A 14,950-nucleotide genomic window follows, 5' to 3' on the forward strand; every position below is an offset into this window, starting at 1 on the left:
GGAGGTGGTGGCAGTCTTCAAGCAAAGGTTGGATACACACTTTTCTTGGATGCTTTGGGCTGATCCTGCATTGAGCAGGGGGCTGGACTAGATGGCCTGTATGGCCCCCTTCCAACTCTATGATTCTATGGTATCCTAAGGGCAACAACAGTACTTTCTCCCCTGGGTAGGCACAGTGCTGCACCCAGCTTTTAGTGTAACGTTAGCCTCACACCATGAAAGGTTATGAAAGGTTAATCAGAAGGGAATTAACTTCATTTGTAGGGTATCTTCCCCATTAAACGGGCCAAGGCTACAGCTAACCTGGTCGAGGCTAAAGGGTTCACCTGGGTTTCTAGATAGAGCAGGTGGAAAACAAGAGATCTACAGTGACAGCTTAAGCAAGTTTATCCCAAATCTTACTCAGTGAGACTTATTTCCAGGAAAAGTGATTATATGATTGTGCTAAAGGGAGGAAGCCAAATTCCTGTGTGCTTTTCAGAGGAGCTGTGTTCTTTTGGCCCTGACTTCTTCAGGTTTTGGCCTTTTGACTACTGTGGGCAATTTCCAGATTAGAAACCACTGTGAAGATTTGAAATGTACAAAAAAGACAGGGCAAATCTTTACGTGACATGAGGGGGGGAAGGCGCTTGAGGTATACAGCCAGTACCTTTTACAAAGGCCATTTTCAGGAACTCCATGTTTATTAATAATTAAGTGCGACTGATGGATTATGCACAGGGCAGGAAATCCGGGATGGCAGCAGCAGGGCAGCCCCAATTGTGCATGATGCTGCCACCATCCCAGCCCTGGCCAGCACCCCATAAGGCCCACGGCAAGGGAATGCAGAATCTTCCGCAATCACCGGGATGCTGCGGGCACCAGCGAGGGCTGGGTCAGCCCAACGCCGTGCATAATCAGCAGAGCCCTTCCCCCAACCTACGGTGTCCCTGTAGGGACACCGCACGGCTCTGTCAGCATGCCCCCCACTCCTCCCTCCCACTGCTGCTGCCTCCAGGCTGTGTGCCAGGCTTTCCAGCCTTGGCTTTTTGTGCTCGCGTGCTACACTGGGACAACCCATGTACGCCGGGGGATTCCCTCATCCGTGAATATGTGGGAAGCACTGGGGCATGCTACTCCGGTGCAATGTCTGGCAGCAGCCCGGTATGGCTGCTGCTGTGAATAATGGGTCACTGAAGTCGCAACCATGACCCTTTATGGCGTTTCCAAGACAAGAGCAGAGGTGGTTTGCCATGGCCTTCCTCTGCATAGCAGTTTGGGTCTTTCTGGGTGATCTCCCATCAAAGCTAGAGGGGAAGGAACTTCAAATATATATTTATTCACAGTAACTCAGAAAATGTTCCTTTAGACCAGAAATTAATAACTCGGTGGCCTATCCTCTTTGTATACTGCCAGCAATCGTAAAAATGGCAAGGCATAATATGAAGACCTACAAGAATTCCAAGAAACTGATAAGGCAGTAGAGAGGTCTCAGGACTCACAGATGCTAAAGTGGTGATCAAAAAGAGATAGCATGCCGGCACAATTTGGCAGACTGGTGGTGGAAATAGGGTTGGGAAAAACCTGGAGATTTTGGGTAGGGATCCTGAGCTGGGTCTTGGGTGTGCTTTGGGGAAGGGAGAGGCTTCAATGAGTTATAACGCTATAAAGTCCACCCTCCAAATCAGCCATTTTCTCCAGGTGAGCTGATCTCTGTTCCCTGGAGTTCCGTTGTAACAGTGGGAGATCCCCAGCCACCACCTGGAGGTTGGCAAGTCTAAGTGGAAAAGAGCCATGGACAAATGTGTCCCTTGCTCTGGATTGATCAAGGAGAGAGGAGGTCACAGGCTGAAAGCTGCATAGTTCTATAGTTAATATTTTTGGTCAGACAAATGTCTTGGTAGGTTGCTAATAATGCTGGTGTTGCTTCACCTGTTATAATTGAAGCAGTCATCTGTCCCCCAGAGCTGCTATTCTTCTTCTGCCTCACCTGTTGTGACAAAGCTTTCACCTCTAATGATGATAGTCTCAGATGGAGTGTGTGTACCCCTGGCTTTGATTGGGAAGAGGGTGGCATGGCAACACGGCACAGTCTGTGCCCAGAGCTGTACTGAAGGATTCATTAACCTGGTGAGTAATCACCGAGGCTTTGCAAAAGTCCCGTCTTTCTTTGGCAGAGGCTACAGACAATGCAGGGCCTAAGCATTTCAAGGTGCAATCCTATGCAGAGACATTCCAGCCTTAATCGATGATTTTTGACTCGAGGAATGCTGCCTAGAATTGTACTTCTTTCAATATCATAGGCCAGCCTTTCTCAACTTCTTTATCATTGAGAAACCCCTGAAACATTCTTCAGGTTTAAAGAAACCCCAGAAGTGGCGCCATTGTCTGAAATATGGTTGGGAAGCATGGCTGTGTATATGCCCACTTGGGCCCCTCCTAACCCCCTCCAGGCCCATCACTGACCTCTGGGGGGTGGGGGGAGAACAGGTCGACACAATAAATGTTTTAACATTTTTTTTTAATTAAATGAATTCCACCCATTCAAGAAATCTTTCCAGGGCCATCAAGAAACTGCTGAGAAAGCCTGTTGTGGGCTATTAGATGCTGAATTAGGATTTTTCAGCTAGGTACCTGGGGTTGCCAACTTCAGGTTGTGAAATCTGTCAAAATTTGGAGGTGGAGCCTGAGGAGGGCAATGTTTGAGGAGAAGAGTGACAGCAGGAGAGTATAACAGCATAAAGTATACCTTCCAAAGCAGCCATTTTCTCCAGGCAAACTGATTTCAGGAATCAGGAGACTGCTAAACCCCATCTGGAGGTGGGCAACCATATCTGCAGCATTTATACTGTAAGGCCTTGCAGTTAATAGAGATTTATAACTGTTACAGTCTGTTACGATGATACTTCAACTTCACTATCACACATTGGGAAGAGTTGCTTCATTTTTTTGTCTGCCTAGTCAATCAAGAAAGGACTTGTTGTTTTACTTGAATGGGTTTCTTTGACAACTAGCAAGTGACTGCAACTTGGATGCAGCTTGATTTATCTTTGTATCTTTCTTTTTTGTTGATTTAAATTTGATATCATATCTTTGGGATTATCCTTCAGTAATATTTGTTTAAAGCTTCCCTCTAACATCTGCTAATTGTTTAGATGAATGTGAGAGAGGAAACAAGGAGTAGCTTGGGGTTTCTGACCAGATAAATGGAATTTAGGATTATTTAAATCAACAAAAGACTTTTGCCAAGTCTGATGGATTGAACCTCTGAGAAAAAAACCTTGCAAATAGCCTCCTTTTCCAAGAAACCTTGTGAACAGGAATTTGGGAATGAGGTATTGCATCTTCAGACTTTCACCAAACTAACAGCTCCCAGGATATTTTGAGTGAAACTGTATCTGTTACTGATTTAGACTTCTACACACCTGTAGTGATTAAATCCCCATCGTGTACATTTACAAGGTATTTGGCATCTACAGTTGGAGCCCACATTAAAAGCATGTTTGGATATGCATAGAATCAGTTGAAGATGACATTCTGTAGTTCAAGGTTTCCAAACAATGGCATGTGATTCTATCTTGTGGGAGAATTCTTAGTCTGGAGTCAAGGCAAGAATAGCTGGACAAATTGTAATCATAATCTGTTTCAAACCTGATTGAAACTATATAGAGCCATTGTGGTGTAGTGGTTAGAGAGCTGGACTATGACCTGGGAGACCCAAGTTCAAATCTCCACTCTACCATAGAAGCCTGCTGGATGTCAATGGGGAAATAATACACTCTCAGCCTAACCTACCTCTGAGGGTAGTTATAAGGATAAAATGGAGACTAGTATAAGCTGCTTTGAGCGCCCACTAGGGAGAAAAGCAGGGTATGAATGAAGGAAATAAATGAGTATATGACTTAAGTAGTCATTGACAAAATGGAAGGCAGGAAATCAAAACGGCATTTATCTCGTTGGGTAGAATCTCCTGCAAAAGATGATGGACTTCCATATTTAAGAAGAAAGAGTAAGCAAAACAATTAAATTCTTCAGTCAAAGGAAGAAAAGAATATTTAAAAATTTTTAAAGGTGAATTACTCATAGGTAAATTAATTTTACATTAACAACAATCAAATATAGATATGTTGAATTACATATCAACAGAAATCAAATTGTACAGGTTATATTATGTAAAAATAGCTTCCATTATGACAGGCTACCTTTCTCTACCCAAAGGAGTCTCAAAGCGGCTTACAGTCGCCTTCCCTTTCCTCTCCCCACAACAGACACCCAGTGAGGTAGGTGGGACTGAGAGAGCCCTGATATTACTGCTTGGTCAGAACAGCTTTATCAGTGCTGTGGCAAGCCAAAGGTCACCCAGTTGGCTGCATGTGGAGGAGGAGAGGTGAATCAAAAGCAGCTCACTAGAGATTAGAAGCCGTCGCTCTTAACCACTGTACCAAGGACCCATCGTGCAATGCGGCATCAGATGCAGCCCTACTTTTTGAGATCCATATGTGATGAACAAGACTGTTCTTGGTTGCTCAGTTCCGTGTGCTTGGTTAAAAGTCCCAACACTGAGTCCTGCACTGAAGATAGCTGTGATTAGATTTTTATGTAATAAATATTGAAGAAAATCAGAAGGCATGTTCAGAGGTGCTGCTCGAGGTAAAGGACAAGTGGCCCGAATTTCTATAGAGGTCTTTGACAAAAAATACCTTCAGAGTTCCTTCTTGAGTCACTTGCTCAGAGTCTCTGTGAGCCAAAGGAGGAGCCTTGTATTTAGTTCGGTTCCCAAAGATTAGAAAAATGACTCTGATCAAGGTAATCTTTATTGCTTATTCTCTAGGATGGGAATTACAGTCCTTGGTGGCACACCCCACTAAGATCCTGAGTGTTGTCCCAATGTGTTACCAAATTCCTCATTCCTGCCTTCCTTAGGAACACTGGAAGGTTCAGACTGCCTCTTATTTTTGTCCTGGGCCAAGAGAGTGGGATGGAAACCACAATCTACATTTAAGCAAATATTTGGTTTTGTATGACTGCAGCCTAAACCCAAGGCAAACATCAAACAATGGAAACAGAGAGGAAATTAGAGGTCTAAATGGCTGATGGCAATCTAGGAAAATGGAGGTCCTGTATTGTCAGTCACAGACTTTATAGTTTATAGACAAAGACTATTACAATAGTTAAAATAAATATCTGATCAAACAATAGAATAGTATAAAACAAAGGTATGAAAATAAATCGGATCCCAGTAAATACCAAGCACTAAAAAGGTTAAAAATATGAACTCTCTGATGGGGTAAGTTTGGCTCGAATTTTCCTTGTTGCTAGTGCAAACAATGACACTTTAGAACTAATCAAAAGATTAGTAGAGGTACTGTGGAAACTTTGCTACTCTTGTAAGTAAAACAGTCCCAGGTAAGTTCTACCCCGGAACAGAGAAATGGGGATTTAAAAGCAAACATTACCAAACCAGTAAGGTTACCCAGAACGATTAAGGAAAAAGGGGGAAAGCACACCAGGGAGTTGAACCGATTTGAACAAGCTGTTTCAAAGTAGGGCTACTTTATCTCCCAAGGGTGCCAAACCAACCAGGATGTATGTGGGGGATGCATATAGGAGGTGATAGGTATGACTTCCATCTGTCTCACTACCCAGACCTGTCTGAAGGCCACCATGGATGGGAGAAGATACACATTTCCTCCCTACTGCAACTGCTACTGCTTGGCTACAAGAGGCTGTGAAGATCCTTTGCAGTCTGCTTTGGAGTTTCCAGGAGCAGCATTGAAATAGGAATGCCTCCTCTTGTGCAACTACTGCCTGGTTCTAACATGAGGCATCTTGAAACCAGAAATCAAGAAAACAAGTTGGAGTGTGTATCAGACCATGTTCCCCTGCTTGAGGTTACCCCTGTTTCTCAGCCATGGACTCTGAGGGAGAGCTAGATGTTTGGGTTTTCAAAACATTGGTGGGGCAGGGAGCAGAGTCAAGCCAGGCCAGGGTTGAGAGCCAGGGAGAGAGTCAAAAGCCAAACTGGAATCAGAAACAGAGTCAGAAGCCACAGCCAAGGGTTAGGAGCCAGAACAAAGTCAAAAGACAAGCTGAAATCAGGAGTCAGTCAGAGGTTTGCCATAGCATACCAGGATACGGAGCGTCTGGGTAGATAGGCAGGGAAACGCACCCATGGAGGATCTTGCCTCAAGGTCCTTCTAAAGTACACCCAGGTTGGGTGGAGTAGCCTCCAGCCAGAGGACTTGCAGCTGTGTGTATTCCTCATCAGAGGAATGAGCTGCAGCTGGCCCCCATCTAGAGTGATAGTGAGCTGACAGCTGTGTTGATCTGATAGCTGTCAGATTTATACACCATTGACTTCGCTACTGCTCTGGCGAGTCCTCTGGGCTGAATGGGGTTTTGTCCTGGGTATATGCTGGCATGCAGGGCTGGATATTGGCTTGACTGAGCCCAAGCTGCTCATCATCCAGGGATCAGGAGGACCCTGATCCTCAATGGGAAGGTCTCCAGGCGGCGCTAAGAGAGTACTTGGCCTGGACAGTGCACCTGGGTCAGCTATGGCTTCTGGAGCACTCTCTGGCGCCAGAGGTGCAGCTGGTGCTGGCATGACAGTTACCAGTCTACCTAACACCCAAAACCCAGCAGAGAAGAGTTCACAATCTGTAGGGTATAAATTGTGAGTCCCTAGTCAGCCAAAGCAGCCAATAACTTAGTCCTATTGCTTTCCAGGGGCAGAGGGACTGGGTGGTTAAGATCCCTGAGTCTACCTAACACCCAAACCCCAGCAGAGGAGAGAATCATAATCAGGAGAGTAAATTGGGACTCCTCAATCAAGACACCCAGTAGTTAAGCTCCTCTGCTCAGTGTTAGCAGGGAGATGGGGTGGCTCAGAGCTCTGACTTGTATCTGGTTGTGGCACAGAACTGATTTTTGCTATATATTTCCTGTCATAGTCTGATGAAGGGTGCTTGCACTCGAAAGCTCATGCCTTGATTAAATCTCTGTTGGTCTTAAAGGTGCTACTGGACTCTGATTTTATCATTTTATTCTGCTTCAGCTTCCCATCTGTAAAGTGGGAACAATCTGCAGTCTAGTACACAGGGCAGTTATCAGAGCAAACAGAAATATATTATTACTAGTAATCAAGCCCGCTGCAGGGGAATGCAGCGGGCGCTAGGTCCTACCTTAGGCGGCGGGCTGGTCGGCGGCGGCGGCGGTGGGTTGGTCGGCGGCGGCGAGTTCGTTTAGTTGGCGGCGCGCTGACGCGGCGAGCGGCGCTTCGCGCCTCTCGCCGCGTCAGCGCGCCAGGCAGGGAACCCCCGGCAGCCGCGCTTCGCGCGACTGCCGGGGGCTCCCTGGGTTGGCGGCCTGACATGGCGAGAGGCGCTTCGCGCCTCTCACCGCGTCAGCCCGGGAGGAACTGCGAGCCGCGCTGCGCGCAGCTCGCAGTTCCTTCAGGTGGGAATCGGAGGCTCCCTGGGTCGGTGGCCTGACGCGGCGAGAGGCGCTTCGCGCCTCTCACCGCGTCAGGCCAGGAGGAACTGCGAGCCGCGCTGCGCGCGGCTCGCACTTCCTGGAGCTGGGAATCGGAGGGGCTAATCGGCAGGCGCTTTGCGCCTGCCGATTGGTCCCTCCGATTGTCTGTCGTGAGGAAGGGTCCAATCCAGACCCTTCCTCATCACGGACTAATCCCACCTCTACCCCCCTTACCGAATTATATAGTCCGTGGCGCCACGGGCGGTTTAAAGATTATTATCAATAACAACAACTATTTTATACCCTGCCCTTTCTGGTTGGCTCAGGGTGGGCAACAACATCATAAAATTCTGACTACATGTATCCCAGTCCTGTGCTAAGCCCTTCTGAGTTAAATAGGAAAATATGCATAAAATCAGACCAATGTATCCAATCATGGCATCATGACAAAAAGCCAGAGCAGTGGTTCAAGTGCTGGATTTAGTCTGGGGAGACCAGCATTTAAATCCCTGCTCATGCTAGTAGTGCATCTGTAAGGATATGCAGCATCATACCTCCAGCCTGCTGACTTAAGTTTCTTGACAAGCTTATGACTTCCAGACTTCATCACTTAAAAAAAAAAAAGTATTTCAAATGCTAAAAACAGTTGTTAAGTAGAAATATACTAAATGTCTCTGGAGCCACTTCACCAGACAAAACCGAGAAACTTTTATTGCTGCCAAGTTCCTTGTCTTAAGAGATGAAAGCATGATTATTACTGTTTACACAAAGTTTTGGTGCTGTACAGTGCATTATAATCCCCCCCCCCCCCGAATAAATACAGGTCCCTGTCCCTAGGAACCTACAGTCTAAGGGTCACAGTCAGTGAAGCTGGTCAGAAACAATCTAGGCTGACATGCTTTTGTCCCCTTAACAGAGTTCAGATATGCAGGAAACAGCATTTGAAGCTTTTCACTAACACCTGCTAATTGCTACAGATCAAACTTTGGTTAAAGGGACAGCTACAGACATAGGTTCAAATGCTGGCAATGCTAGAGAGGAGTGGGAGACAAGGCCAAGCAAGGGGGTGGCTAATGGAAGCACAGAATGAGAATGGTTCATGCAAGTAATTAATTTGTTGATTGTAGACAGTGCTTGAAAACTTGCAATTAGCAGTCGACATGAAATTACAGGGTTGGTTCAAAGGAGCATGTCCTTCACTGGATAACTGCAACATTAGGACATGACTCAGATGTGTGAATATATCTAGAATATAACACCAGAGACAGAATGTTCATGTCATCTCACTTAAAACTCAGTGTTCTTCAGTGGAGTTGGCTTATTATGTATACAGAAAGACAAGGAAATTAGATGCATGTGTGAACAGGGTTGCCAACAGGCCTAGAGAAAAATGTCCCATTCCTTTAAGAGAGGATTATTGTGTGGAAATGGGTAGTTGAAATGTTTTATAGCAAAGCGGTAAATAACATCATCTAACCCCACTGAAATATATCCATTAAGAAGGGAGAAATCTATTAAAGACTGCACTGAAGAGCAATGACCCCTTTAACCAGATGAAATGAGATGCTTTTAACTCTGGGATGAGCTCAGTGCCCTGATATGAACAGCCCAGATTAACCCAATCTCATCATATCTTAGAAGTTAAGCAGGGTTGGCCCTAGATATATGGATGGGAGTCCACCAAGGAAGTTCAGGATTGCTACACTGAGGGAGGCAATGGCAAACCACCTCTGAATGTCTCTTCCCTTGAAACACCAGAAATTGGCTTCAATGATGGCAGAAAAAGCACAATAAGTTGTATGTGAACTGAGATGTTTCACTTGCTTTGAGTTATTCAGTAATGTTGAAATCAACTAAGAAAAAGTCAGCGCAATGCAGCAACGTCAAAAGGAAAAGGAACTAGGGAGAGACCCAGCCGAGGTAAACCACAAGTCTTCCTCTTCATGCCCACACCCTATTGAACTAGAGTTAGTTACTATGGTGATCAGCACACTAAAAATCTATCGAGCAGATCAGATGGTGAATGTGCTCTGAAATATTTCCGTCAGTGTGTTAAATTAGGAATGTGGTGCCTTTTGACTGTTCCTTCCATGTAGCCATGATCCCATCAGTTCTGAAGAAATCATAATACCCAGTTAATTTATAAGCAAAACTGAGATAGGAACACAGGCTTGAATAAGTAATTTTGAAGCTGGGTGGGAGGGAAATATATTTCAGCTGTACAAGATAAGTATCTTGTAAGCAGCTACACATAAATACGACATGCGCGAAACAGGCAACTGGCAGAAATAATTATAAACTAAAATTTCTGCAACAAACTATAGGTTGCTTGCCAGATCTAAATAACAAAGCCTCATTTCTGCATAAATCCTGCTTCTTCCCTGTTTCCCAGGAGGGGTACATTCTCCCTCTACTGGCTTGCTACTCAGAACTTGTCTAGTTAATTGTTGGACCTCAACGGAACATCTTTCAAATCCAGATTACCAGACAGGCACTCCTTGTTGTGTTGCAGACTCCAAACTTTACTCTCCACGTATACTTCTTAATGAGCTCCTTCTATTCACCATGACTGATTTACTGTTGACCTTCCAAAGTTCAACTTCATTCCAAAATATACTGGAGCTCAGATGCAGCCCCTAGATTCTCTGCTTCATTGCTTATTTCTTCTTTATGCCATCCCTTTGTTCCTTCCATGATCAGCTACTTGGCCTCAGTACTACAACAGAACTAGGAGGGGAGACTCCTTCCCTTCTATGCATTATAGATTCCCATTATAATTGCTCTAGAGCAGGAGTAGTCAACCTGTGGTCCTCCAGATGTCCATGGACTACAATTCCCATAAGCCCCTGCCAGCATTTGCTGGCAGGGGCTCATGGGAATTGTAGTTCATGGACATCTGGAGGACCACAGGTTGACTACCCCTGCTCTAGAGAGTTACCTGAAGTTACCTGGTCAACCCTGCAGATGACATATCCATCTATCCATGCAGCTGTGAAGACACATCTGGCAAAGTGTGACAAGTGGATGGGTTGGAAGCTGCTGGGCCATTTGCACTGGTCTTTAGAGGATCTCTCTCTTTTTCATTCTCCTGTTGTTGTCATTATTAAAATTATGTTGCGACTTATTCTTCTATCCGGCATGTTTTACAAACAGACCTGCATGTGAGAAGAGACAGGACACAAATTTTGCCATACATGTTTCAAATCCCAGCTACTTAGTGCAGTTCAAAACAGAACTGAACCAAAGATGAGGTGCTCTTTTTGTAACTATGCTTATGTTTACTCCTTGCTCTGTGCTTGAAGAAAAACTACAGTCACTGTGGTTAGTGTTTAGCAACATGTTCACAAAACTGCTCTTTTACCACTCTTAAGTAAAATTCTTACTAAAATGAAACATATTTTTGTTAGTTTTCCATTTCAAAGTCTCCAACATATGAAGATCACAAATGTTACTCAAAGTCCTTCTATTCCCTCCCCCATGCTTCTCATTAATATTTAACAATAGTTCTTCATGTTTACACCCCTAATTCTCAGTTGCACTCATCTTTCAGCAACAGTGGTAACATCTCCCTCCCCACCCTTCTTCAATAAATAAACCTATGACTTTATATATATATATATAAAGTATATATATACATATATATATGTATACATATACATATGTATACACACACACTCAATTGTTCTCCTTGGTTTCAGCTAAAGTTTCTCACTGGACTTTTATAACTATTCAACCTAAGATAACTATTCAACCTAAGATAACTATTCAACCTAAGATAACTCATTGTCTTAGTTTGTACCTACAAACTTTATTTATTTATTGGGGTCATAAAATGCCCATCTCGACACAGCCGCCTTGGGGAAGTGTACAAGACAAAATCAGTTATACAAAAATCATATAAACGAACTTAAAACTGTTACAGAGAGCTATCAGAATCCTCTTAATTCCCTGGCCTGGTCCCATTTATCAAGATGTTGGGGGGAGGCTTCTAGGTGAGCATTCTAGGAAGATGTGGAAAAGGCCTTGTGTACGATCCAGCAAAATTATTATTTTGAAGTCACTGGTTTCAAAGTGAGAGTTTGCGTGTGTCTCTCTCACTGGGATGTGAAAGTGATTAACTTGCTGAATTGTGCCCCTTTGCCCCTTGAGCTTTTATTTACCTTGGAACACTGCACACTTGTTATCATCTGCATGATGATAAGTCGCCCTCCCCTCATTAAAGCCATCAGTAATTCAGGAATTCTCTGTTTTAATTACAGAAGATTTGGGGTTAACTGGAGACCTCAACAGAAAGTGACCTGAAACTGATATATTTCTCAGCATTCTGAGAAATATTCCATTCTGGATTTGAACCATTGTTCCGTAAAGATTGAGGTCAAACAACAGTAAAAGGCAGTATCCATTATGCCCCAACAACAACAGCAGCAATAAGTAAACACACAGACATGGCAACACAGTCAAATAGGTACCCATGGACTGCATTGTAAAAATAATGATCTGGCCCACTGTGGTACTGTCATGATGCAAAGCATGGATTGCAGGCATAGATCCTTGTGATTTGAATCTTCTGTATTCACCATAAGACAGACTGCGTATGTATTCCTGGATGGCACTCTAAAAACGTGTATTCACAATGTGTATTCAGTAGCAGAGATTCAACACTATGATGGCACAAAAATAATACTTGCCAGGATGTGTCAGTGTTTTTGAGATAGAAACACTACATCTCAATACCAATAGCTCAGATCTGACACCCACTGACCTTCCCCTTGAAATTTCCAGTGCAGAGCAAACACCAAGGTCCAGAACTATAGATCAAAGGCTTGTTATACTCACACCTCAAATCCTCCATTAAATTGCTGTTCACCCCCCTACCCACGACAGAACCAAGGAAGCTGTAACTTGGGGATATAAAAATCCCCAGTTCAGCACTTCATAGTGCCACTGGTGGGCACAAAGGAAATTTCATGACTATATGAAGTTTATAATGTACCTGATGCATGATTTGTGCAAAACAAGCTGCTTATCCATGCACAGTGATGAGATGGTGCACAGTGCACAGTGATGAGATGGTGGAGTTTGAGTACCTCCCTAAAAAATCTATGGAGATCATGCCTGAGATCTTGACTTCAATCAAAGAAAACTAAGTGTTCCTAATTAATTAATCACCATATCCTCGTCCTGCCTTATGGCTCCAAGTAACTAAAGGTTGGCGGGTAACTGTAAGGCCCAACTCCTAGCCAGGAAAGGTGAATCGGGCTGAAAATGGATGGTGCAGGTTCCTTCCTCCTTTCATCTCCCTCTACTACGTCCCTCGATGCCACGCCTCAGACAGGCCGCAAAGCGTTCAAGATAGGCCCGCAGAGAGCCCTACCCATTCTCCGTTAGTTGATTGGCGACTCGGCGTGTCAATCTAAGATCCTCCCCGGCCGCAGGCCCATTGAAGCGCTCATTTCTATGAGAAGGGGGGCGGGATAACAGAAGAGGGGGCCGGAGCGTCAGTTGAGGAGCTTAAAAAAAAGGAGGTTTTACACGCCTTCTCAGAAGCGCCCGCCCCACTTTTGAATTACCATTGGTGGAAGAGGGACCTCAGTCAGCACAACCTCGCCTCCCTATTGGCCAAGAGTCGAGCGCGAGGGCGTCGCACTCCTTCGCCGCGGCCGCTCCCTCCCGGCTTGAAACCTCGCAGTTGCCGGTGAGTTGAGGGCGTTGAAGCCAGAACAGCGCGGCGGCGGGTGGGGCGCCGGGACTCTCTCTCGCTCTCTCTGTCCGTCCGAGAAGGTGCCGGCGGCCGAGTCTCGTTTTCTCCCCCCACCGCGAAGAGCGGGAGCCGCGAGAGCGGCGGCGTTTCCACACACAGGCTTTGGCCAGACTCAGGTGAAGTCCCCGCGCGGGGCTGGTGTGGGACGGGAGACGTAAAACTGACGCTTGGCTCTCCGTTTGGCGCCGGCGGGATGAGGTGGAGCGGGGCGCGGGCGGGCGGGCGTGGTTTCCTTCCTGCAGTCCCCTCCTCCGGCCAGGTGAGCCGCGGCCCAGCGAGCGCCTTTGCCGCCTAGTCGGCCGGCCGCTGCTGCTGCAGGGCAAGAGGGGCGGCTCGGAGCCCCGCTCGGGCTGTAGGAGCTGGGTGGGGAGGGCGCTGCCCGGGGAAAGGCAGGGATTTCCCGGCGGGAGGGCGCTTTGCCCCTTGGCGCCCGGGCGGTGGGTCTCGTTTCCTGCCTGCCCTCTTCCTCCTCCTGTGCGCAGAGCTTCTCCTCCCTTCAGCGGGGCTGGGCAGCTGTCAGGGCTGCCCCCGGACTGCCCTGCTGCAGACGCGGCCATGGGCTTGGCTTCCGCCCGCCGAGCCCCACTTCCTCATCCAGTTGGCTCCGGGTTCGCCCAGCCGCGGGAGGGAGGGAGTGGAGGAGGGACGGGGCAAGACGAAGCGCCCCCTGCTCGGCCTTCGCGCCCCCCTCTTCTCCGCCGGGACCCGGGCGCGCCCTCTCTTGCCAGCCGTCCCTTTTCGACAGCGCTGCCTCGGGTTTCCGCCCCTGGCTTCCGATCGGGAGCTTGCGGGACTATTCCTCCCCCGCCCCTTGCCAGTCTCAGCGCGCCCACCTTAAAAGCGGGGAGGGAGTCAACGGCAGCCTTGCCAATTGTGGCTTGTTGCAAGCAGGGGTGGCCAAACGTTGGCTCTCCAGATGTCCATGGACTACAATTCCCATGAGCCCTCGGGGCTTATGGGAATTGTAGTCCATGGACATCTGGAGAGCCAACGTTTGGCTACCCCAGCTTTGCAAGCATTGTTGGCCATATGCTGCTAGTCTGTGTGTCTGGGGGGGATGGGACACTATGACATTTTAGAAGTGTGCTTGACAACTGTTGATTGTGGTGAGGCAAGGTTTGTAAAGTGTGGGATCCTTTTTTTTTTTTTTTGCTACTGGTTCCTTTGGTATGTCTTAATATCCAGCCTCATGCCATTTAGGGTTATAATATCCTAAGAGAGCCTTCCTGGCCCTAACAGTCCCACTCTCTCCATTTCTCTAGTCTAGGACACTTTCTAGGTTCAAGATCTTAAGGCATGTTCTCTTTTTCCTGCTATAGTTTGCCTTTCCCTCAAGCTCTTAGAATGGTCTCGTCCTGTTCTCTGGTGCGTGGCCCTTTCTGCCCATCGAAATAGTACAAAAAACTTCCTTTCTAAAGGCTTGCTTGGCTGTTTTGTGGGTAGGTGCAGCCTGTATGGGTAACTGTAACATGAAATATAATGCCATGTATGTTTGACTTGCTGACACACCTGAAAAATACGGCAATCCAACTGCATTCAGAATTTTATGGAACTGTCTGACTCAGACTTGGAAGAATGACTGGCATCTGCAGAACATACCCTGTAGACCACCCATAAGGAACACTTATATAAAAGGGAGGGCAGTGCATACTTTTGGCAGAGGCTGGAAACTGTTAATGTATGACCCTCTGACAGAGATGCCAGCCTCCAGATGGGACCTGGGGATCCCCTGGG

The 14,950-nt window shown here is 46.4% G+C and overlaps 1 protein-coding gene across 2 annotated transcripts in view; it reads left to right on the top strand.

Annotated features, from left to right (window-relative positions):
* Nucleotides 1-13,020: 13,020 nt before the first annotated feature.
* The window catches only part of MYH9 (myosin heavy chain 9), a 70,950-nt gene continuing 69,020 nt past the window's right edge, over nucleotides 13,021-14,950 (top strand). Inside the window, exon 1 of one of the 2 annotated variants that reach the window (XM_077339632.1) lies at nucleotides 13,021-13,150. The gene's annotated coding sequence lies outside the window, so the exon portion shown is untranslated. Of the gene's footprint in view, nucleotides 13,333-14,950 lie in introns of both variants that reach the window. The other variant, XM_077339631.1, reaches the window with a different exon arrangement.

The sequence above is a fragment of the Paroedura picta genome, chromosome 5 (assembly GCF_049243985.1).
Source record: "Paroedura picta isolate Pp20150507F chromosome 5, Ppicta_v3.0, whole genome shotgun sequence".
NCBI classification, from domain to species: domain Eukaryota; kingdom Metazoa; phylum Chordata; class Lepidosauria; order Squamata; family Gekkonidae; genus Paroedura; species Paroedura picta.